This window comes from Chiroxiphia lanceolata, chromosome 4, assembly GCF_009829145.1.
Source record: "Chiroxiphia lanceolata isolate bChiLan1 chromosome 4, bChiLan1.pri, whole genome shotgun sequence".
Lineage (NCBI taxonomy): Eukaryota > Metazoa > Chordata > Aves > Passeriformes > Pipridae > Chiroxiphia > Chiroxiphia lanceolata.
The window spans coordinates 56751516-56775602 of NC_045640.1; the positions used below are offsets into that span (position 1 = coordinate 56751516).

Below are 24087 nucleotides of genomic sequence, written 5' to 3' on the forward strand. Positions count from 1 at the left end.
GAACAGTGGAGGAAAAAAGGCTGGTAACAAGGGATCTTGGGATGCTGCACACCTGCTGCAACTTTATTCTTTTCCAGTGTGAAATGTCATGACACACTTGGAAGCCACATTCAGTCATCAATATTTATAAATCCCAGAAACTATCAACTTGCTTTTGAGAGCAGATTTTTATATACAGTGCAACTCCAGCAGACTATAAGACAAGCTCGATACCAAACTAATGAGAAATGAGATGAAGTTAATACACTGTAAGCCTTGGTTAAATCTATTTGTCCTATTTATTCATTGCCTTGTTGATATGGAACCTTTAAATATGAAATCTGTTCTGTTCACAATTATTGCTTACTTAATCCTTCAAAGTCTATGAATAATGAGACAAAAATATCTGTGACCATCGTCGAAAGAAGGAATACAGAGATTAAATACTCTGTCTAGAACAGGCACTTGTAGAATAAATATCCCCATTTCTTCTCCGTTAGCAAATGTAAAAAAACTCTTTTTCCTAAAAAAATTATAAGACTGCAAGTATAAATGTCAGCCAGCCCCAAGGTAATCATCATCTTACTTGAGAAAAAAAAATTATAATTTTTGTGGGAATATGTTGGTTGATGGGAACTGCTTGGCATCTCCCATAGCCAAGCCACAACCTGGACAGAGAGATACTTTTCTGAAGCTCAGCTTTTCATTATTCAGTATCTGCCATCTTCATGTGTACAACTGAATTTACCTTCTTACAAATCAGCCTAGTGAGCCAACACTTTAATGCCTATTTCAAAAGAGGGAAACATAAACCAAGAGTGATCAAGTGTCTTGCCAGTATTGGAGGAAGAAAGCTTCACACAAGAAAGATGTTGAGGAAACTGCTCTCATTTCTCTAGCTTACTGGGGGAAAAATTAGATAAATGTATATGAACTCAGTAGTTCTTTACGGAAAATTTTTAGTTGAAAATTTTCTGGTAGAGCACGTAGGCAGTAATGAAAAATAGCAAAAATCTGGGCTTGAATGAATGATCCTTACAACTATAACACACTGTAAATGAAAGACTAGCTAATGCTATGTCCTGTCTAGCCCTGGCTCCATACATTTTTATATGGTGTGAGACTTGGTCTGGAAAACTCTCATTTACACACATACCAATACCTGAAACGGAGCCTGAAGGACTGACAAAACTTCATCCAGCAAAGATTATAAATCCTATTATTAGAGATTTCCAAAGAAAAGCAGCCTTGGGTTGACACAAATGTTTTGTTCTGCTTGAAAGTCCATTTTAGTGATCATCACTTTTTTTTTTTCTTTTGCTTGCAAAAATATGTTGTTTTCTTACAGTGAAGATCCAATACTCAATGATGATTAAAGTTGCAAAGAGGAGTTACCTTCTTACTCTGGGCTAAGAACAAGCTACAGGATGAACAGGTTACACCCATGTGAGAAAGAGAGGAGAGAACTGCTGTAAGCTTCTAAGGAACCTGGTGATTTATTTATCCAGAAAGTCTCCATCCATGCTCTTCTTCAGCTTGTCCACCCTCATACAGGTCTGAACAATTCTCAGAAGACTAGCATGGAGTAAAATGGAGAGGTCCCTTCTGAGAAAAGGGTTTGGACGGGGGGGTAGGGGATCAGGGGAGAAGGGAAGACCTCCAGGGAAAAAGACAGAGGTCAGATGACCAAGTGATTCTCAAGATGGAGTCCTTTATCTCACTGAAAGGAAACACACGGGGGCAGTGCTCAGCTTGCTGGGGTCCAAGCTTAGGCTCTTTTCAGACCTATGTTTTTCTAGCAAAGTGAGAAGTCCAGCATACTGCTGGATGTTACACTGAATAACACTGCCCTTCTGGATGTGCCAGTGGAATAGCTCCCACATGGTTCGATTAATATATACAGCTACTTCAATTCAGGCACTACCCTCTGTAGAAACTGAACCCCAACTACATGCTTGCCTTGAGTGCTCAGGAAGGCTGGCCAGATGCTGGACTAACCTGTAATGTGCTAACACATTGGTTAATTCTTTCCTCTAGCACCAGCTGGGAACCCTTCCGAAGGCAGGTGCTCTTCAGCTGTGTCTTTTGCTGTAGCTCCTATTGTGTCTGTGTTTTTGTAGTGGGTGTTCTCCTGGTTCTTGGGCTGAAGTGGCTCAGTGTGCCATCAAAGAAAGGCTGATTCTCTCTCCAGCCTAATCAAAACAGTGCAAATGCTGAAGTAGAAGAACATTTTGTATGTTGAAATACTATGAAGAGACAGTGGTCTGAAGACAAAACAAGACACTTACCAAATCTGCCTTCCTAAGATGGGTCATCTTGCAGTGAGGAATAAAGTCTGCAGGTTCATTTCTTCTTCCTCTAGTGCCTCAGGGCATTTCCCTTTTTAAGTAGTCTCTGCTCTTTGTCTTCATGGACACACACATGTGTTTCCCACCTCTCTGAAAGGGAAGGTAACAACAGAAGAAAGATTGCAATCATTAAAATCCCACCTGCAAAGAGTGCAACACCCAGTACCACCCTGTGAGAGCCTAGCAGGTAGAAATGAACCTGTCACGAAGCAACTGAATGTTTGAGCCCTCTTCCATTCAGACTACCGATAAAAGCGAACGCAGGTGGGATAAGGCTGTCAAACAAAAAGGTCAGTCTTTTAACTCAGATATTTAAACCAGATTTAAAATAAACACCCAGCCTGTCTGAATTATTTCAGAAGACAGATGAAGGGAGGACAATGAATAACTGCCTTCTTCTCTCTTTACTTGGCATTAAACTATCTGACACAGGGAACAGTCAGAGGACTAAGTAGATTTGCAACCTGAAGCAGAATGGATTCAGAAGAACCAGGATGCTTTGGGGCTCAATTCCCTTTATAACTCCAGCCTCCTTGGTCAGAGAGAAAAGGAAGGGGACACTCTATGTCCTGCAGTTAAATTAAAGTGGCTTTTCTGTGCTTCAGTCTGCAGCCAGGTATCAAGGAGTCGGATGGGATCTCCTAAGGAGCTGCATATTAAGGATCAGGTGCCAGAGGCTCTGAAAACCTCCACATTGAGATTGTCGGCTTCTCTGAAGCTGGAAGTGTTGAATCTCATGTGACATAAAGCTAAGCATTACTGAAGTGATTAAATGAGCTGCCCAAGGGAGAAGTCTTTCAAAGAGGCTCATCCCCTCAGTCACCCTCACTTCCCCCATCTCTTGCCACCCCTCAGAACTGGGACTGTCTTTGTGCTCTGCCACATACCTTTCTGTTACAGCCAAAACCTGTTGCACAGGCAGCTGGCAAACAAAAGTATCCATCCCACTGGTATACAGGCAGATCAGGAATGTCCTCTCATAAAAAGTATAATGACCTCAAAGCAAACGAGGTGTCTCTTACTACCTATCTTAAACATCACTAGAGTGCGGAATGAAACCAGCTTCATGCTAGACAGCTTCAAGTCTAGACTTGACACTATTGAACCTTACCCAAACAACCAGAAGCACTCACACTAGTCCATAAAAAATATTACTGACAGTCTCTTTTCTCCTCTAAGCCAAGTGAAAAAAAGCAGTGCCACATGCTTGCCAATGATATATTTTGCAGTGAGTATCATCTCAAAAAACCACAACCATTTCCCAATTAAGAAATGTGGTCTCCAGTGAGGCTTAGCACAGATCTCATGGAGCCACACTCTGTATTAGTACGAGCTGAGCACTGGTCAGGTCTCGTATCAAGCCGACTGCTACACCCAGCAGTGTCTCAGTGCCCCCAAACCAAAATTTGAGCATTAAACTAATTAGCAGTATGCTACTGCTTTTATACATCCCCTGCAAACAGCAGGATAAAAGATAAAGTTGTTAACCTCTCCTAAAGGCTTCCAGACTATTTATTTATAGACTCATTTATAGGTGCCCTTCACAGAAGCATCTGACCTTTTCATAATGATTACTGAACCTCTCCCATAAAGTCTGTGCATAATGAGACAGCATTATGGTGCCCATTTTAAAGAGATCAGAACATGGACTGAAAGCAAGTAAATGAAATGGTCTGGTTGTGGATGCAAGCTGTTCCACAGACACATGCCAAACAAAGATGCTATTGCTCTATTACATCTCCTTTAAAAGCCACTCAGACTGGTCTGGTGCTGCTGGAAGAACTTGGCAAGACTATAACAAATTGGCACTGGATCCAGCAATGGCAGTAATAAGGTGCTCATAGACAAGCCATCCTATCAATCACCAGCAGCACCTTCTGATTACTGTTCCTTTTTGTGGAATGGACCTACAATGGCAAACCCACACTTTTGAGGCTGACCTTCATTGTAGTCTCCTAAGTTGTTCTTGATGCACCACTCACAGCGGGCAAAGGTTTCTTCTGCATGGAAATTAGGGCATGTTGGAGAGTCAGAGCAAAGCTTCATTTCAGCCCTTCGAATAAACCCATCACTCACAATATTTACCTTTCATTTCCTATCAGTGAAACAGAGATTGCTGTACTGACGTTTTTCCCTAAGTACCAACTGCAAATTTGATTCTTTCCTGCACTACCATTCTGGAAAGTTTCCAGGTGGTTGTTCTCATGTGAAGGTGCCATCTTATCAACAAAACAAATGCAAAGAAGCTACTGCTAGAGCTGCATCTGGGTGACAAATAGAACCTCTCTATTTCTAGAGGATTACTGGTTTTAAGCCTGCACCCCAGGCCACTGAGAATCACCTAATGAAACCAAAGATGTGGGAATGGTCACTGACTTTCATTATCAGAGAAGGAGAGACCTAAGATCAGCTGCAAACTAAGTACTGTCACGCCCTAACTTTGTGCTTTTTGCCCCAGAGGTAGTTGACATATCTGCTGAAAAATTCTGCTGGAAATATAAGAAACATAAGGGACCACCCTAAAAACTCCTTCCAGCTTGATGTTTATACCAGAGAACTTTCTGTCTAAATTCTGATTTAAAACAAACAAACAAACAAACAAATCACAACAAACAAACAAACAAATCACAACAAACAAACCTTTAATTTTCTCCACTGGTGAAGAACAGAAGCGTAGGCATAACATGTCTCTCCCCTGAAGGTAATTTGTTAGCAAGTCCATGGAAATATCTTCAGTCTTACTCTTGTCCAATGTTGAAGGGATGCATGTATTTCTCTTAAGTTGTGCTACCAACAACCTCTTTTCCTATAGACAGGATCATAAAATAGTGGAGATGGGTAAATCTGGCCCATTTCTTTTCACACCAGAACAGCTTCCAGAAGAGCATGAAACATCCCATCACTCTCATGTCCTACAGCAGTGTTTGAGGCATTCAGGGATTCAGCAGCAATGATGTTACAGAAACTCACCCAGACAGGAAAGAACAATCCCAGCAAAACACATCAAACGGCTTAAGGGTAAACGCTTTTATGAAGGATTTCATGACCTCATGGGAAGCTATTGCTATGTCCCTATACAGTTTGTACAAGTTATTAATGGATAATTATCTTCCTAAGGAAAGAACAAGAAGTGTACAGTTTAAGAAACTGAAAAGATAATTACTTTGGAAGTATGACCAGGTGATCACAAGCACTTTTGAATAGATGCCATCTGAGATATGCCATGCTTTTCCTAAAAGTGCCAGGCCCTCTCAGGTGCCCCATACAGGCAACATGGCAAACTCATGACGGTGCTGACTGAAACTGGAATCAGAGGGAGGAAAAGAAGAGTGAGTGAGTACTGCAAGTGCCTAGTTTTTCAAGTATATTTGAAGATTCAGGAGGTTGTTTTCCACTCAATCCTTCTTATCACTGTAAATAGAATTTCAATTTCAAGGTAAACACTATGTTTAGAACTCAAAATTTCAGTGATTTGTGTCATGGGATTATCTTTTCTTTCAATAAGAACAATCAGAGGCCTTAATTATCTTTTTTTCCCTTTTTTGTCCTGTAAACATAACTCCTGCCCCCATGTTATTTATACAGTTTTGTTCTATATTAAGGTTTTGTACTAACGAACCCTGAGATTTCCATCCCAAATGGTAAATGATTTGATTTTACACTGTAGTATTCTAATTGAAACAGCTTCTAAGGGCATCACCATACAAATAACTCCAGACATCTGTACCACATCAACTAAACAAAATTTTCAAGTAGCATCTCAAAAGCTGCATTCAGGACACAACCCTCTCGTTACATTTCAGCCTGGCATCAGTGAGAGAAACAGCAGCATCCTGTTGTGTTACATTATATGGTCTCAGTTAAAACAGTGCAGTTCAGAGGTTACCACTCTATAAAGTATTTGTTTTTATTGCCTTGTTCTTTTGATACTTTGAAGAAAGATAAGGGTAAGAGAGGGACATATATAAAGCAATTTTATTGTCTGAGCACTCACTGTGTTACACAAAGATTCAATGCTTGCTTTCAGCTTTTTTATTATTATTTTTTAAATAAGAAAAACCTTGCAGGAGACATAGAAACTGTTATGATTATTTGTCCAACTGACATGATGCCTCTTAGGCTAGTTTCTAGTTTTAAACTATCATTTTGGCAAATAAAGATTAGACTATTTCCAGACAACAGTGGATGTACTAAGCCACCTTGTAATGCCTGCAGAAACAGAGGAACTAATGAAGGAAAAAAATATCTTTGTTATCTAGACCTAGCCACAAGTGTACTCTTGACAGGATTCTTAATGAATATTTTGCTGCTTTGTGCTTTTTGCTTGATACCTGCCCTCCAACAACTGCAGATTCTGGAAAGACTTTACAATCACAAGAGATTGTGCTGTAACAAGCAATATTTTAACTAAAAGGCAGAGAGTCCCTGCAGACAGATCTAGATTAATTACAGGACTGGGCAATCAATAATAAGGGCAAGTGCCAGACTCTGCACCTGGGATGGAGCAACTCTGGATCTATGTACAGACTGGGGAATGAGATGCTGAAAAGTAGTGCCATGGAAAGGGACCTGGGGGTCCTAGTCAATGGCAAGTTGAATGTGAGTCAGCAGTGCCCTGGCAGCCAGGAGGGCCAACTGTGTCCTGGAGGGCATCAGGCAAAGCATCGCCAGCTGGTCGAGGGAGGAGATTGTCCTGCTCTGCTTTGCACTGGTGCAGCCTCATCTTGAATATTATGTGCAGTTTGAGGCACTGCAATATAGGAAAGATATAAAGCTATTGGAGGGTGTCCAAAGGAGGGCAACAAAGATGGTGAAGGGCCTTGAGAGGAAGCCACCTTGTATGAGGAGCACTGAGGGCGCTTGTTCTGTTCAGCCTGGAGGAGACTGAGGGGAGACATCATTGCAGTCTACAACTTCCTTGTGAGGGGAAGAGGAGGGGCAGACACTGATCTCTTCTCTCTGGTGACCATGTGACAGGACCCAAGGGAATGAGCTGAAGCTGTGTCAGGTGCAGTTTAAGTTGGATATCAGAAAAAGGTTCTTCACCCAGAGGGTGCATTGGAACAGGCTCCCCAGGGAAGTTGTCACAGCACCAAGCCTGACAGAGTTCAAGAAGCATTTGGACAATGCTCTCAGGCACATGGTATAACTGTTGGGGGTGTCCTGTGGGGGGCCAGGAGTTGGACTTTGATGATATTAATGGGTCCCTTCCAACTTAAATATTCTACAATTCTGTGATTAAAATCTCAAAAATGTTTTGGTGGTCTTAAAGGATATTTATTCTGCAAAGAAAGACTTCTAGTTCTTCTAAATCTTTTCTGGTTTTCTTTTACCTTTAAGAGGTACTGTTACGTTCCAATTGAGAAAAAAAGCCTATCTGTGGAAAGTGGTGGGGAAAAGGGGTGAAACAAAGCAAACTCAGCCTTTTTCTACTTACTGGTTTTCCAGTAAAAGCCATAAAACAGCAATAGCTAGTCTCCTGAGCCAATTAAGTTCAGGGTAAGTCTTTACTGAGTGGAGGTGACCTGAGCTTCTGTTACACAGCAGCACTGTAAGCGGCCCATCTGGAGTGGACTTGTATATATATCATATAATCTATATGATCTGAATTCACTACACATTACTAAATTCTATGACCATACCCTGACCTCCATCTCAGCCAGCAACACGCACAGGTGACAAGCCACCTTTGCCTTTCCTTTGAGGGATGTGCTCCTGCTCCTTTTCTCCAAGGGGGAGCTGTAAGTGCTGGGGACACCCAGGCTTGCTGCAGGAAATATGGACCTGTGTTGCACAAAAACCATATGCTGAAAAAATGGTGATGGTACAGTGTAAGACAAACACACCTTGTGTTCAATTCACAGGACTTAAAGGGGGTGAAGAAAGTTTCAGTTGGGGTCCCACAGCACAACATCAGACCCAGCCCTCCAACGCAGGCTTGATAACCTGCAATTAACCCTTGCTAAAAGGCTGGGTGAAAAGTCCCAGACTCCAGTGAAGTACTGCTACGTCTATTCTTAAGTTTTAAGCAGCATTTAAGTGGTCAAAAAGGTTTGTTCTAGACCCTATATTTCACCCGTGCCAGAGCAGTACAGTATTTCTTGCTTATATGAGCATTTCAGTGTGATTGACTTTGGGCAGCAGAGAGCTGAAGTCTTGCCAGACCTGTTTCATTCTGACATTTATTTGTGCAATGAAATTCAAGGATCTTTTCTTTTCTCCTTTTTTTTCCCCTATGTACTTCACTCAGTACTCTCTCTGTGACATTGAAATCTATCACACTGCTGGCCCTGGTGTACCCATTAGATCGTACGTGCCAACAATGTTAGAACTTTGTGATGGAGGAAAGACAGCAGTAAGAAAAAAAATATATGTGGCCTGAGGAAGTAAATTTTAATTTTTTCCCAAGCTTTTTCTGATTTAGGGTAAGATTCTCTTGCCCTTAATCATGCTGTGATACACTAACCTCCCTCTCAAGGAGGAGGCAATGAATAAATGCCATGCAGCCAGAGGCACTTCTCCTCCCGTTCATTCAAGCACTGCACAGGATGCCCAAAGCAGTCTTTACTAGCATTAACCTACCCATCAGAAAGAAACGTCCACAAAAAGAGCCATTTCCTCAATTAAAGAAAATTAGGGGGACAATTAGTGAGAAGTGGCTCTTTCCTGCTCCTGATTACTGACAGACACACAAAGCCATGCAGCTCCAGGGTCTGGAACAGAAGCCAAGTAGTTCTTTAAGATTTCCCATACAAGCTCCTGCACTTCTTTTTACTGTGTGTCCCCTCCTCCACCCCACTAGAATAATGGGTTGGAGTACTCGTGGCTGATGCCTGTAATTTCAGAGTCCTCCTGCAATTGCTGATGAGTACCTAGAGGAACGAGCCTTTCTCTCTTGTGAAGGAGAAAGGTCACCTGAAGGACAACGCAGAAGAGTCTCCCCATCACTACCTGCGTGCCACTGGAGACAGAAGAACCATCAGCTCCACTGTCAAAAGTCCTATTAGTTTTCATCAGTTGCTTGGCTTGCTTACAAAATGCCATACAGGAAGGCAATCCATACAGCCAGAGTTTGAGCATAGGGTGGGAATCCAGCATTGCCAAGGCTATATGCTCTCAGATGTACAGCAACATGGAGGCAGGAGGAGCAGTATTGACATTTAGGGGCAGATATGCAATGATGGCTCACTTAAGCTGTGTGAGGTTAGCGGCTGTACTGCTAATTTATCTGAGGCCTTTCACATGCAGTTCTAGGTGATTGGTGTTCAATTTGGCTTGAACTTCATTCACAGTCAATGGTCCAAAATAAAAGCAAACTGAAATAGCTGAGAGCAAGTGCTCATTTTCATTGCCACTCTGTGATATGAACACCATTAGCATTTCTGGGTTCAGCACTGCAAATACACATGCATGTGTCAAATGACACTGGGTAGCTATAGTGCTGCTCCAGAGTTCAGTTCTGTTATTCCCAGTTAATGACAACTGGTCCTAATGACACCCAAATCTCCACCCACCTTAGGGCTGCAGAAAAGTCAGGCCATGATCAGGGAAAGATACAGCATTGTTTTAGCTAGAATAGAGATACTCGAGCTTGGTCTGTAGTCACCGTCAAATGAAGGGTCTCTTCAGTACCAAGGGATGTCTGCTGTCCACTGGACTCATGGTGCTTGAATTCAGGCAGAATCAGCAGAGACAAACATAACAAAATATGAGGGGATGGAGGAAGGGGGGCAAGAGTTAAATGGAGCAAGAAGGCTCAAAACATATAAATGAAATTTATCTGGAGCAACAAGTTAATGGGGCAGAAGAGAGAGGAGAAAAAACCAAAGTACAAAGTAAGCTGCAATGGGGTCGGCAGAAAAAGGAAGAAATGGAAGAAGGTTGGGAAGCACAGAAAAAGCTGAGACATATGTGAAAAGAAAAAAAAGAGAAAATTTAGAAAAAAATGCATACCATGAAACCATATCTCTGACTACTGCCCTCTCCCTTCCTGAAACCTATCTCAGGTTTTGCATGCAGCTCTGTTACCATAGCCTTGCATTTAGGCTGTTATTCTAAATTAAACACAAAAAATCAAAGAAGTGACAAGGCACATTCAAAATATTGTGCATTAATATATCCCATTCAGGGCAAACCACACCTCTTTGTTCTTGTCTGTTGCCACTAAGAACAAGTTGCAGCATGCGCAGTTTTCTGAGCATGTGGTATTTTGCAGAACCAAACAACTGGATCTCTTTGCTCCTCGCTGTGTTGAGCAGTGCTCCCTCCAGATAGCAGAGCCTGATGATGCTACTCTCCTTTCCAAGCAACTACTGCTCTTATCTACAAGCACAGAGTTCCAAACACCAGTCCTCACCTTCCCAAGTAGCTTTTATTAACCTTGTCCCATTTGCAAAGTTTCCTCTGAAAAAAAGATGTGATGGAGAGTAACTAAAAGGCAGTTTTTGAGCCCTACTTTATTACAGATCTCCGCTGAGAGAGAAAACTCAGCATGCAGCTCTTTCTTCAGCTGTGGTGTTTATAGAATTGCTCTTCCTTGTGCAATCTCTTCTTGTCTTTCACTGAGCTTAAAGACCATCTTTCCTTACTGACAGAGACTCTCTCCTATACTTGGATAGACAAAACTTGTAAGAATTGACATACTTGTCAGATTTGTTCAGATTAAGAATTACTGGTAAGGAAAAAATCTGAAAGAGGATTACTACATACACTCTATTTCCATTGGAAACCAAGCTAAAAGCATTACAGATAGGCTTAGAAAACAGTTACACCCATTAATCTTTGATTGACCTTCCTGATGCTATCAAAACTGAGAGCAGTGAACCGTGTGTTTTCCATTTGATTTGTTGTGTTCTTGTTCAATAGGTTAAAATCTAGTACATGTCTTGAAAGACAACTGTTTGACTGGGGCAAACAGAAACTGTCTGCTTGATGATGCTGTTCCACACTACCTGTAAATGCTTGCCATCTCCCAATGGCAGAGGATCTGCCAGCTCCAAAGGCTCACAACTTAGTGACACAAGTCTGACTTGCAGAACAGCTGTCACTATTGCAAAACAACTTCCTGCCTATATTAGTATCTCATGTCATTAATGAGGCTAATGAACATTTGCCTAAGTCAGGTTCAGAAAGTCAGAGAAGAGTTTAAGGCACTTTCAAACACTAAGTGCTTCTTGCACCTCTCCAAATTTCTGCATATATGATAATTTTGACCTCTGAAATAACAGACTGTAAATACAAGAATCTGGGGTAGACCGAAGGGCTGAAGCTAGACAAGTCAAATACACCATGCCAGAAACCACTCCTGCACACAGGAACCTGACAGTCGGCTGTGCTACATCTGCTGATCAGCTCCAGCTTGCTGCTGCCTCTGCCAACAAAGCATTTCCCAAATTCTGCCATTAGCACAACCCAGGAACTATGTCTAATAGGCAGTTTCCATGTGGGCATGCAGCTCAGCTGAAGAAGTTTAACAGTATGGACAAGGTCAAGTCCTGCCAGCTGGCCCGAGAACCAAAACTTGCTCTCTGCTACTGTTTAATCTACTAGCGCAGATGTTGCCCACAGATGATGGAAGCTCTGACAGCGCTCACTTCCTCTCATGCCATCCACCATTTACTTTCTCCAACTTTAAACCTTGAAAAGCTGTCCCATTCTTTAAGGATCCTATACTGTCCTACCCTTATAACATGTACATAAAGCCACCCCAAAACACAACTGTAACTGAAAACTTAATCTCTACAGATGGTAGTTACCAATCTTTTCTGAATTCCTCCATTTCCAAAGAGGTGGCAAACATTTTACAGAGATGCTGATGTTTTGTCTGGTATTGTGTTCTAGATGCCTCTATATTACTGTATTTTAATCTGTTTTGCACACACAGAGGAAGGTTTACTAGTTTATGGTCCAAAGGGATAACTGCACAATCTGATGTTGACACCACTGGCTACTGCTTACAGAGGACTCTAAGCAGACAGTAATCCTGACGAACAGTAAGTCAAATATTTTGGTATGTTTCACCTTCATTCCCACTGTAAATAAAATTCAGGTTCATGACCTCCTGAGGAACCTGAATGTACACAAATCTATGGAACCCAATGAGATGCATCCCAGAGTCCTGAGGGAATTGGCTGATGTAGTTACCAACCCACTCTCCATTATATTTGAAAAGTCATGACAATCAGATCAAGTCTCAGATGACTGGAAAAAGGGAAACATTGTACCCATCTTTAAAAAGGATAGAAAGGAGGGTTCTGGGAACTACTGACCTGTCAACCTCACCTCTGTGCCTTGGAAGATCATGGAACAGGTCCTCAGGAAGCTGTGCTAAGATGCATGGAAATCAGGGACGTGATTTGGGGCAGCCATCGTGGCTTCACCAAGGGCAAGTCCTGCCTGACCAACCTAGTAGCCTTCTGTGATGGAGTGACTCCATCAGTGGACAAGGGTAGAACTAATTGCTCCACTGGAAAATAGCATACTATTATCAGAGAATCATGAAATAATTTGGGTTGGAAGAGACCTTTAAAAGCATCTTGTCCAACCTCCCTGCAATGAGCAGGGATATCTTCAAATAGACCAGGTTGCTCAGAGCCCTGTCCAAACCTGACCTTGAATTTTTCCAGGGATGGGGTATCTACTGGGCAACCTGTACCAGTGGTTCACCACCCCCATCATAAAAAATATCATCCTTACTCTCAATCTACCCTCTTTTAGTGTATAATTTTTAGCCTTTGTCCTATTACTACATGCCCTCCTAAAAAGTTTGTCGCCGTCTTTCTTAAAGCCCCCTTTAGATACTGAAAAGCTCCTGTAAGGTCTCCCCAGAGCCTTCTCTTCTCCAACCTGAACAGTCCCATCTCTCTCAGCCTGTCTACATAGGAGTGGTGCTCCAGCTCTCTGATCATTTTGTGTGCCTCCTCTGGATCCACTTCAACAGATCAATGACCTTACTGTACTGAGGACTTCAGAGCTGGATGAAATTCTCTAGGCACGGTCTCACAAGAAGGGCAGAATCACCTCCCTCGCCTTGTTGGCCATGTAGCTTTTGGTGCAGCCCAGGACACGACTGGCTTTCTGGGCTGCAAGTGCACATTGCTGGGTCAAGTCCAACCTCTCATCCACCCTGAAGTCCTTCTTGGCAGGGCTGCTCTCAATCTGTTGATCCCCCAGCCTTTACTGATACTACAGGTATTTCTTAGGAACATGGATTAAGTAGAATGACATGCATGCTGAGGATGTTCCCACAAACCTCTCAAGTCTTTTATAAAATAGTATTTAGTTTTTTTTCTTTTTTTTAAAAAAAAGGCTCTTTCAGAAAAAATTCTATGATGCACCCATAAGTGAATGCCTGATTTCATAGTTCATTCAAATGTATTACTTCATAGTTATTACATTGTCGTAAGTGGTATATAATATTATTTTGCTTTCTCTCGTTTTTTATAATCTCTTCTGAAGGTAAGTCATTATTCAATGAGGAGTAATGTCATTGAAAATTTGCACTCCTGCATAGTTCCACTCTGTTGGCTGGATTCACTGATCTCTAATAAAATGTACGTTTTCTTATTATCACGATGCTGCTGTACAGTGTTGCTTCACTGCAATCAGGGGTGTCATTTTGGTTGGACCAACACTGGATCTCACTCTCTTGACATCTGACTGCCCTTCTCCTAGGAGCTTAATTACTTCTGTACACTCTTGAGTTAAATTTCGTTAAAATTGGCAAAAGAATTCTATAATTATATATCCAAGGAGGTAAACTGCAGACAAGGATAGTTGAAGGTGCCTCAGCTCATTTCTTCAAGAAATTTTCAGAAGGCAATGGGGGATGGTCACTCTTTAATCTCACAACAGCTTATGCATTGCACAAGGTCCTTACCATGACTGCAGGAGCCCTGCACATCTCTCGGTTGTGTCAAGGTCACTCTGTGTATACAAACAACCATATCCAAGACTTACAGTGGTTTTCAGAATCACTGATTTTTAAGTACATCTACAGCATGAACTGGCTAGATTTTGTAAACACCACTCATAACAACTCCACCTTCTAGCTGAAGAATCCGTGTGACCCAAAAGCATGAGAAAAAGCAGATGTTATGAGATGTAAGGGAGGACTTTGCAGTGTTCTTATCTCCAGCTGAGGTCAAGTGACAAAGTGTTGACATATCAAGCATTTTTAGAGCTGAGATATCATTTCCCAGCTAGCTTTATGGTTTTTCAAAATTAGTCTTGTTTATCCTGGTGCTAACATGAGGTGTGAAAATGAGATATGTACTTATCCAATCTCAGTGATCAGGCTTGTCAGCCTGTACTCCATGCTAACCCAGTAAACTTGGCAGGCTGCAAATCTGTCTTACCAATTTCTAATAGTAAACCTTGCCCACAGTATTATAATACCAGTTCAGCAATCAGAGAAAAAGAATATTCTCTGGGTCCTAAAAGACAGAAGGGTTCTTGGATTTTGTCTCCTAAAGGGAAAAATAGACAGACAGACTGCTGTTCAGGTCACCACATAAACTGCCCTTCCAAAAAAATTCTGCAAGAGCAAACGTATAGAAATTGTAGAGAAGAAAATTGCTTCTGTTGGCTCTTCAGTCTGAGCCATGGCCCTATTTCAAGGCTGATAGACCACAGGAGAGCTAGATGCTCCTGGACTGTTTTGGCATTAAAGATGTGGCTAAGATAAATAGCCAAGCTCTACAGAAGAGTGTTTTCACAGCTCACCCAGGCTGGCAGCTGGGCCTTGGTAAAACGCCAAAGCATAAAAACTTGGCTCAAGTCACCTGCCCAATCCAAAATTCAAAGAGTGGAACTAGCCTAGGCAATCAGAGAGAAGCTTATCTCCAAGCAAAGGCTGGGTGCTGTATTCTTCCAGCAAAAAGAAAACCAGCATTGTGAGCAGAGTATCTCTAACAGTATTAATTTATGGAGGAAGGAAGTCTACATAATCACCTTTAGAAAGAAAGACAGGTCTGAAGCACCAAGTTGCACATTTTTTTCAGAGATTCAGCACACAGCAGTTGCTCTTGACCGTAATGACATGAAGAAGATGAGATTTCTCCAGCTCTGTCACAACAGCACGGATCATTGAGGATTCCTGTGGCCAAGCACGATTTTTCTATTTGAACATTTCTAAAGATTTTTGTCCCCTCACTATCCCTCCTGCAAAAATACATGTATCAGTGCTGCTTAATTCATTTACATTCAAGATCCTAAGAAGTTTAAAAGAGTCAATGTCAACATTTTGCAGAATTGAAACCCAACATAAATAAGTAGACTCAAATTTTCTTTACTCTGGGTGTGGGAGAAAATGGAACATTTTTAAACCTGACCAAAAATTCAAGCACTATGAAGCACTTGACTAATATAGCATGTGGGAGGTACACAGAAGAGACAGAGAGAGAAGTGGGTAGGATGGGATTCTCATGCTGTTCCTCAAGCCATACAGAGATCAAACAAAAAACAGGTCCAGAGAAGACAAATCCTGAAGGTCAGCTGAAGCACTAAAGTCTGTTTTGTTTGCTGCTTGGAACACTTTCAGTGACCAGGGGAACACCTGATTTAATGGTCTCTGTTCCTCTGTGTCCCATTCAGGGACTGCCGAGCCCAGTAATGCCATGCTGACAAACCCAAACTCCCAGGGCACTGTAGCTTTCTTCATCTTCTAAAGTCAAAGAGAGAGAAATATGCTATGCTAGGTCGGAGCAGTAGTCTAAGTAATACTAAAACAGCAGACATCTTTGAGGTTTTTTAATTTCACTGGTGTCTTTTGTATCATAAGAAAAGGATAAGCAACCTCATACTCAACAAGAATGCATATGTATGCTGTTTGCTCCCTCCCTCATTTCCTAGCAATTTTGAAAGTCTTTTTTTCTAAATATTTTCTATTTCTTCCATTTAGGTAAGGCTGCAGAAACCCCACTGCAGGAAAGACAAGCTGCAGTGGGCAACCTGTGCCTCACTGCAAACATCAGATGACAGGGAACAGCAGCTAGACTACAAGAAAAGGCCATGAGATTTCCGCTCATATCCTAGGACATTCAGTGAAGGACCATCTTCCAAGAGGATCAGCTCAGTATCCTCCTCTGCACAGGAGGGTAGGCTGTAGCTGATGAGCCCTGTGCAGCCACAGTGATGCCTGTAACCTGCAGCAAAGCAGAAACTCACGTACATGCAAAGATCCATGTGTAATTTCTGCCTGGTTACTTCCATTGAGAACCTGATTCAGCTATATTTGGCACTAGCACATCAAAAGCTCTGGGTAGAAAGGAAAGTCTGTGGGAGCCCAAACCCAGCTTTCAGCAAAGGAAAACAAGGGCTGACAAAAACCTCGTGATCTGAAGGAGCTGGACCCTTCTCACAAGACCTGTTAAAGTTCTACCTCATTGATCAAGCCTGGCTCCAGCAGAAATCAGAAAAGACTTTTGAGATGATTGTATCAAACCATGTCTAAACCCCTTAATCCTTTCCCCCATGTAATCTTAGTTGAAGGAAATGTTTAACCCATTGGGCAACGGCAGTAAAAACTTGTGTAATTCCATAATTAACATAGCTCGTCCCCTTCATTAACATGTCCAGCCCCAGATGCCTTTAAAATAGTGTTCTTGTGTTCAATAAACTATTCCAGTTTCCCCATACTGGGATCGTGTTTAGCTTTTATTTTTCAGACCGCCACTAAAGTCTTTGCAGCAATGAGACACTGCCTAATTGGATGTCTCTTCATGTGCACTTTGCTTCATTTTATTAAGTAACACTTGCATCTCAGCATATCTAACTCCTCCTATGGAAAGGCTTGTGGCAGAGCCCCAAGAAGGTATATCACCTTCTTGCTAATGGAGAAAATCCATCATCCAAAGTAATTTAAACCATTCAGGATAGTCAAGTTCATCAAGACAGCCATGACTGTGACTAAGACTACAGCTGAGGCAACTGCATTCAAAGCCTTTTTGCATTTTTTGCTAAGGGAGAGGCAGAGCTCCTGTCTCTCTCTAAGGCTTGAGACTGAGGTTATGGTATCTGATTAAGGAACTTCAAGCAAGGTATCTGAGGCTGAACTGGATAGGCAATGCTCTCTGATTTCAGAATGTGTGTTCATCAGCCTGCAGTGATGCCTAGAAAGGAGCTGGAAATTGTATGGTCAGTGACAGTGCTTACACCGACCTCATTGCTGCAGCTGTGGCTCTGCTTTTGTGTACATCACTGGAGTCTGGCCCTACAGTTACACAGAGCAATATGAATCACAGAGCAATAATTTTGTAGTTTCCATCAATAAGTAACATCAGTCAACATGCTAGACACCGCTAAGAATAGTCGCAGTTTATCTCTGGTTGAGGAGGACAGAGATGCTTCAGGCTTCTTTCTCCTCTTGCATGCCTCCTCCAAAAACAGAGAGCAACTAACGGTCAACACTGTTTAAAGTGGTGGGGATCAGCTCCCTTAGCAGCAGCTGTTCTGATTTTCTGTCTCCTCATGTGTTTTTTCTAAAAGGTCAGGCAATTACTAAGGACTGAAAAATCTGTGTCAAAGCAATCAGTAGTGGCATCTCGTTGACTTCAGAGAAATTGCAGCAGGAATTAATCTGACTTCACAATTCTTCCTTTCCCTGTAACAAATGAAATAATCTAGATAGATCCTGCCTGTAGGCAGCACCAAGCAAGATCCCACTTCAACCACAACTGTGGGGCTTGATCCCTCTAAAATGCCATTTTTCTCACAGAATCCTCCCACACCCGGCAGCTAATTTGAGCAGTTAGACTAAAGCAGACAGGCACTGAGATGTCCCCCATATCTCAGCAAAGAGATGCAAGGAGAGAACCAATGGGATCCTTGTCCACTCTCTTCCTTCCCTATCCACAGGGTGGCATGAACAAATAGGGTTGGTGCTGGAATTAGAGTCAGAAGCAAAAAAATACAAGCACAAGGAAAGTTTTCTTCCTGAACTTGTGAAAATACAAATAGTTTACCCTGCTGTCTAGCCTATGTACAAAGGAATGGGGAAGGATTTTAGCAGAGACCTTTGAAACACAGGGAAATAGATCTTTATCCTTCCTCTAAATGCTACTTCATTTTTGCACTTTCTTTTCCCCAGAGCTCCTTATAGTCTCACCAAAACCAGTCTACTGAAAGAAAGGGAAGGACAGAAAAGGAATTGTAGTGATAGATGTTACTTTGGCAAATAAGCCACCAAAAAAAGTGTGAAGAAAAATATTTTCTCCTGAAGCAGGGGGCCGTGTTCATCATTTACCTCATGTGTTTACCCTTGGGCTATCATTATATTAGCCACATTTCCTGACTGAGCTGGAGCACCTGGTAACTATAGTAACCACATTTTCATATCTGCCCATAAATTCCCTCAGTTCTAATTAGGGCACCCATTTATAGCAGCAATAACAACACGGGAGAAACAACAGCAGACTTAGCTCAGATGCAGTCATCTCTGTTTCTCTTGTGCCACAGAAATGACCCATATTTGAACAATTCTTATACCCTAAGATGTCACTTATGGCACAAAGCCTAGTTACTTGCCATGCCAACCACTTTTTATCCATCTGCTATGTTGTACATACCTTCTTTCTTTCTAAAAAGTCTGTTCATCAGCCTTCCAGTCCAAACAAAAGCCAGCAAGCTTCACATCAGGCTGTTTCTCTTGATAGAAGAAAGAATTCACATCTAGCCTACAACAAAATCCCATCCACAGCACTATTGCAGATTTTACAAAGAATAAGTAGATGGTATTAACAAGCAGAAAGGCTAAGTAGTTCAGTTTACAAATTTGCCTATGCAATCCAGATAGTTTTGAAGAGAGGACAAACCGTGTCATCCAAAACAAATGATAGGTAAATGATGAAGCAGCAATGTGAAAGAAATCAAGATCAAGTAATAAACAATTGCAAAGTTCAATGGCTCAGTGTATTTCACCACAAATTATTTCCTTCTCTATGAAACAATAAAGCTTAGTGAACAATTTGAAGCCTGCTGACATGATTTAAAAAGATGGATGGGCTGGTAGGTAGTCGAGAGTGTTTGCTTTATTGTTCACAGAGTCGCGGCTCAGAAGTACATTTGTTTTGGAGTCTGTGTGAATTATTGTCAAAAAAGTGACAAATCTCTTTCTCAGTTTAGGCCACGCTGTGCAGGCCTTACATGAATTTCTTTTGGCAGAAGAAAAAAGACATCACATCTATGTATTGGCACAGATAAGACAACAAACCTGTCTCTGCAGAGGCCAAGAGAGCAGCGCTGCTCTGGCTTCAGGTTTTGGCGAATTTGTTGCCACTAGAAAATTTTCTCTTGTTCGAAAAGCATGCCAATTATTATAACTTATCCATGACTATCAACGAGATTATCTTCTCGTGAACCTTTATCCACTTTTCCTCTACATCTCCTGAAGGCTGAGGGAACTGGGTAAGAAAACATACCGGAGCTTTTGCCTGTGCTGTTGGTGATTTCCAGTGTGGAATATTAAATACCAGCTACCCTACTTGCCTTGCCAGCCCTCATGTGGGGAAAAAAATGCCAAGCCCAGTGGTGATATCATATAAATAGGTGTTAGTCCAAGCTACAATGGCATGACAGCTGACTTTAGCCAGGTATGTGGAGACCAGACGATCCACAGCAGACAGAAAGGGTGCCACCTTGCATGAGAAAGATATCTGCCTTCCCACTACCAACACAAAAATTAAGGGGAATGTTCAGGCTCACTGAATGGAAAAACAAAAGGTGTTTCACTGAATTTTTTACTTTGGGATCCACTGGCATAATCAGGGATGCTGCGGCAACGCTCCACAGAGCTTCCCCATTCCTTTGTACTCTGTTTTTATACCAAGAACCCACTGAGAGAAACAGCACCTCCTTGGCCCAGTGAAGTGATACCTGCCACTTGTGAAAGCCAGTGTGTGTTCCTCTCCCCTGACTTCCCAGTGAAGGCTCAAAGCACCCTGGGCAGAGATGGGTGAGCCATCCTCAGACTGTAGCTGTAAAAAGCAGGTAGGGTTTGTTCATTGTCTTCTATTCTATAGGTTTATCTGTTCTTTGCACCAAGTAATAAGGGCTTTCAAAGTGAACAGTGTTGTGATGAGAAAATGTAAACTTTAGTGAATTGCCAAAAAAGGTTCCAGCTATTTGCCAATTTAGTCATCAAGCACCATTTAGAAGCGTGGATAGAAAAGATATTGATGATCAAATTCTAATATAACCACAAAAATTGATTTAAGATGCTGCCAAACATGAAGCACAGTAACAGTCAATACCATCTATATGTATTTTCATTTAATAAGTGAAAAGTAATTTCTGTCACTTCCAGACTGGATTAATTTTTGACACTTCCTTCAGCTCATGAGATGCTGTTTGGCACTTGGGTGGAGAGTCCCCTGCTGCAAGTTGTGCCACTCATTACTGTACCTGCATTTCTCCATCAATTTCTTATTTATTCAGGCTGTGCTCTGTTAAGAGAGATGGGTATTTGCAGGATGCATGATGCATAATGAGTCTACAGTCTCTATGGAAGCCCCTAAAACTGCCCATCTTATTTTGCTTAGTGGCTCTTCCCATTTTTATCAAGAGGGAACATTCTCAAACTGTCAAAATCTTTTCAAATGACCCCACAGTAACCACTGTAGCCTAGAGTACTTCTTGGCTTGTTAAATATTAAAATAGAATGTGAAAAACATGTTTTATTTGATTTTAATAGTTAAGGAAAGCAAGTTTTTGACAGGAAAATAATAGCTCTGAAAATAAGGAAAAGAACTAATTAAAAATAAGATTAAATAAACAGTTTCTATGTGATCTCTTGAGCTAGTTTCATTTCAAAGACATGCTTTACCTGGCATAATGTGTGGTTTGCGAGACCCCCATGTAAGGTTAAGCATTCCTTGGTAGTTGCCTGGAAACGACGCCAATGATAGTTTGTTCTCATTAAGGGCAAATAATGCAGAAAGGCTGTTACAATTGTACTTCTGAACACCTAAATAAATTCATTTTGGACATGTTTTTTCCCCTCTAAAGATGCAAGTTCTGAAATCTTACCAGAAGCGTTGGCACAAAATAGATTCCAACTTAAATAGATGAGTATGCACATAAAGTAATTTGAAATTACCAGTATTACTATTATTATTTTTTTAGTCAAATTAGTGCTGAGCAGAATACAATTGTCTTGGTTTTAGACTGGTTTTGCACTGACTTCTTTTTTTTTTCTGTTCTGTACTGTGTGAAACTCAGCACTTTTTAATAAGGCCCTCTGAAAAGTAGGAGACAACTTTCAAAGCTGCTGCTTGGGAAATCAGCAAGAAGAGCAGAAATCAACCCCAAAATCGCTACCATTCTTAGAAAGGAAAGCCCACAAGTTTAGTGCTTGCTTCACGGTTCATTAAAACCACATTGCTGCCCTGGGCCCCAATCAATGATTCCTGTGCTCACCTGGAGGCACGCTTCAGGTTCACAGCTACCCAGGCAGGGCAAAACCAATCTGCACAAATGTGACTGTTCAGGTGTCTGTGGGGACACCATGACTCCTTTAACTTTGTCAGTTAGCAAAGTTGTGGCCCCAGGCCAGCTCCCTCTGCTTTCCATCAGACCTTTCCTTTACAACCAGGTGATACTGTGGTCAATCATGGGAAGCACAGACCAACCAAAGCACCTGTTTTACAGAAATCAATGATGACCTGAGGCATCACCGCTGCAATTAGAAGAGCTTTGGCTAGTTCAACTGTTCGTAAATGAAAAGAAGACTGGGAGGAGAGCATTTATTCTTTTGCCATTCCAGCCAAATATTTTGTCATGGCGATGAGCAGGTGAAGAGGTGGACATATTTGTGATATTTATGTGCCACAGCTGACAACCTTGCATGCTCATTTTACATTTTATCTGCAGCTTGTCTGTTACATTGTATTTGCCTTAGTTTCATATAATCGATTTTGAATGGATCTAATGGAGGAGGGGACTACAAGTGGCAGACATTTTATTGTGGCCAGAGTCAGAAAGAAAATCCATAGAGCTATAGACACTCACTGGAAAACATCAGTATATTTAGTACCTATACTAAATTTAACACTATATTTAGCAAAGTTCATTCCATCATATGAAATTTTCTTCCTTTTTTTTTTTTTTTTTTTTTTTTACATGAGAGATACAACAGGTTGGGAGGAGCAACTAAGTAAGAATAAGAGAGGAGGGGAAAAGCAGATTTAACCTTTGCGGGTTTTTTTGTTTGGTTTTGTTGTTGCTGTTTTTTTCAAAGAGAAAACCACACACATGGTGATAAAAGATGATAAACAACAGGGAACCACCTTCCTGCATGGAGAGAGTTGCATTAAGTTGCCATGAATATATGCTAGTTACCTGCCCTTCTGCAAAAAAGGGAGAATTTATCTATTTTATTTCCTAAAACAAGATAAACTCCACTTCATGGAGAAGCCTACAAACACCTGGATGAGCCAGCCAGCCAGATAGATATGACCAGACAAGAAGCAGATTTTATAAACAACTAAAGAAGTTTGCCATCTGGCAATGCTGGGCAGAGGAGATGAGGGCAAACTCCATCCCATTAAGGGAAATTAAGACAAAGGCCCATGCCAGACAGTGAAGGATGCATGAAAGATAATCACTGGCAGCAACACTTTCCACAGAGTTGTTTCTCTTCTCCACTGCTGCATTGTCAGTTTACAACTGAACAAACAGGAACTGCTGAAAGAGAGAACGGAAGATATTTACCCTGCCCTTGGAAACTGTGTGTTTCCAAAAAACACAGAATAAGGGGAAATATCTGGAAGAAAGCATAGTTTATCTTGATTGATAATGACTGTTTAATGGCTAAAATTTGTACTCCAGCTCAGATGTTCTGAAGAGGACTGCAGAACTGAAGCTCAATCAGAGATGTACATACAGAAACTTTGTGGAAATGAGCCACCACATACAGCAAATTAGCTCATGTTTGTGGCTTCTTAGGCTGCTGGAACAAACATTTGTCAGCATAGGAAGCTTGGATTATTAACAGAAAATAATATTAGATGTCAATTTATCTTCTTTCCCTCAGTGACCACTGGAAATCAGAATATATTTCCAAGCCCAATTCCATGCATGCTTGTCAGATCGCTATAAGGAAGATTTTTCACACAGCATAGAATATGAGGCTTTTTCAGCATAGTCATTGGCTACTCACAGTGTGTTGCATCTAAGTTGCATCTGTCTTGCATGTGTGTATCTCTTCTCTCTAACTGGAAGACTTAAACTTACTAAACAAAAAAATTGCAAGAAATTAATAAACACCATTTTCTCATGACAGTAACCCCTCCTTATCAAGTGAGGTAATTCTATTCTTCCCATCGCAATGGTAGTTTTCTATTCTAAATTCTAGCCTCATGCAAAGACGTGACACAAAGTCTCGCTAAGATTTGAACCTGCATCATCTCACACTTGACTGCCTGCCAAAAAGAAAATTTTTACATGTGGCAAGTAAAAAGCAGCCTCAGGTGTAGGCAAAAGGAATTGCAATTGAACTGCAGTGAGATGTGGTGGTGCATCGTGTCCCCCCTGCCCGCCTCCAGGCTGCACTCTGATCTAATGCTTGTACAGGTGTAAATGCCATTTTGTGGCATCGGACACCCTTCACTGAGAATACTTTAATACCTTGTCCGAGACAAGTAGAACAACCCACTCAAAGAAAAGAGTTCCTTTTCCAATTTGAAAGGCGTTCTAATTGTAAATGAAAACTGTAGGATTGACTGAGAAAAAAATTGAACAAGGACATGTCCATAATTCTGTTAAA

The 24087-nt window shown here is 41.4% G+C and overlaps 1 long non-coding RNA gene across 1 annotated transcript in view; it reads right to left on the reverse strand.

The window, feature by feature from the left end:
* LOC116786016 overlaps positions 1–19138 on the reverse strand; it is a 57703-nt gene extending 38565 nt beyond the window's left edge. Inside the window, exons 1-2 of the long non-coding RNA XR_004356797.1 lie at positions 18893–19138; positions 2268–2417 (exon numbers count right to left, since the gene is read on the reverse strand). This is a non-coding gene — a long non-coding RNA (uncharacterized LOC116786016). The remainder of the gene's footprint in view (positions 1–2267; positions 2418–18892) is intronic.
* Positions 19139–24087: the final 4949 nt, after the last annotated feature.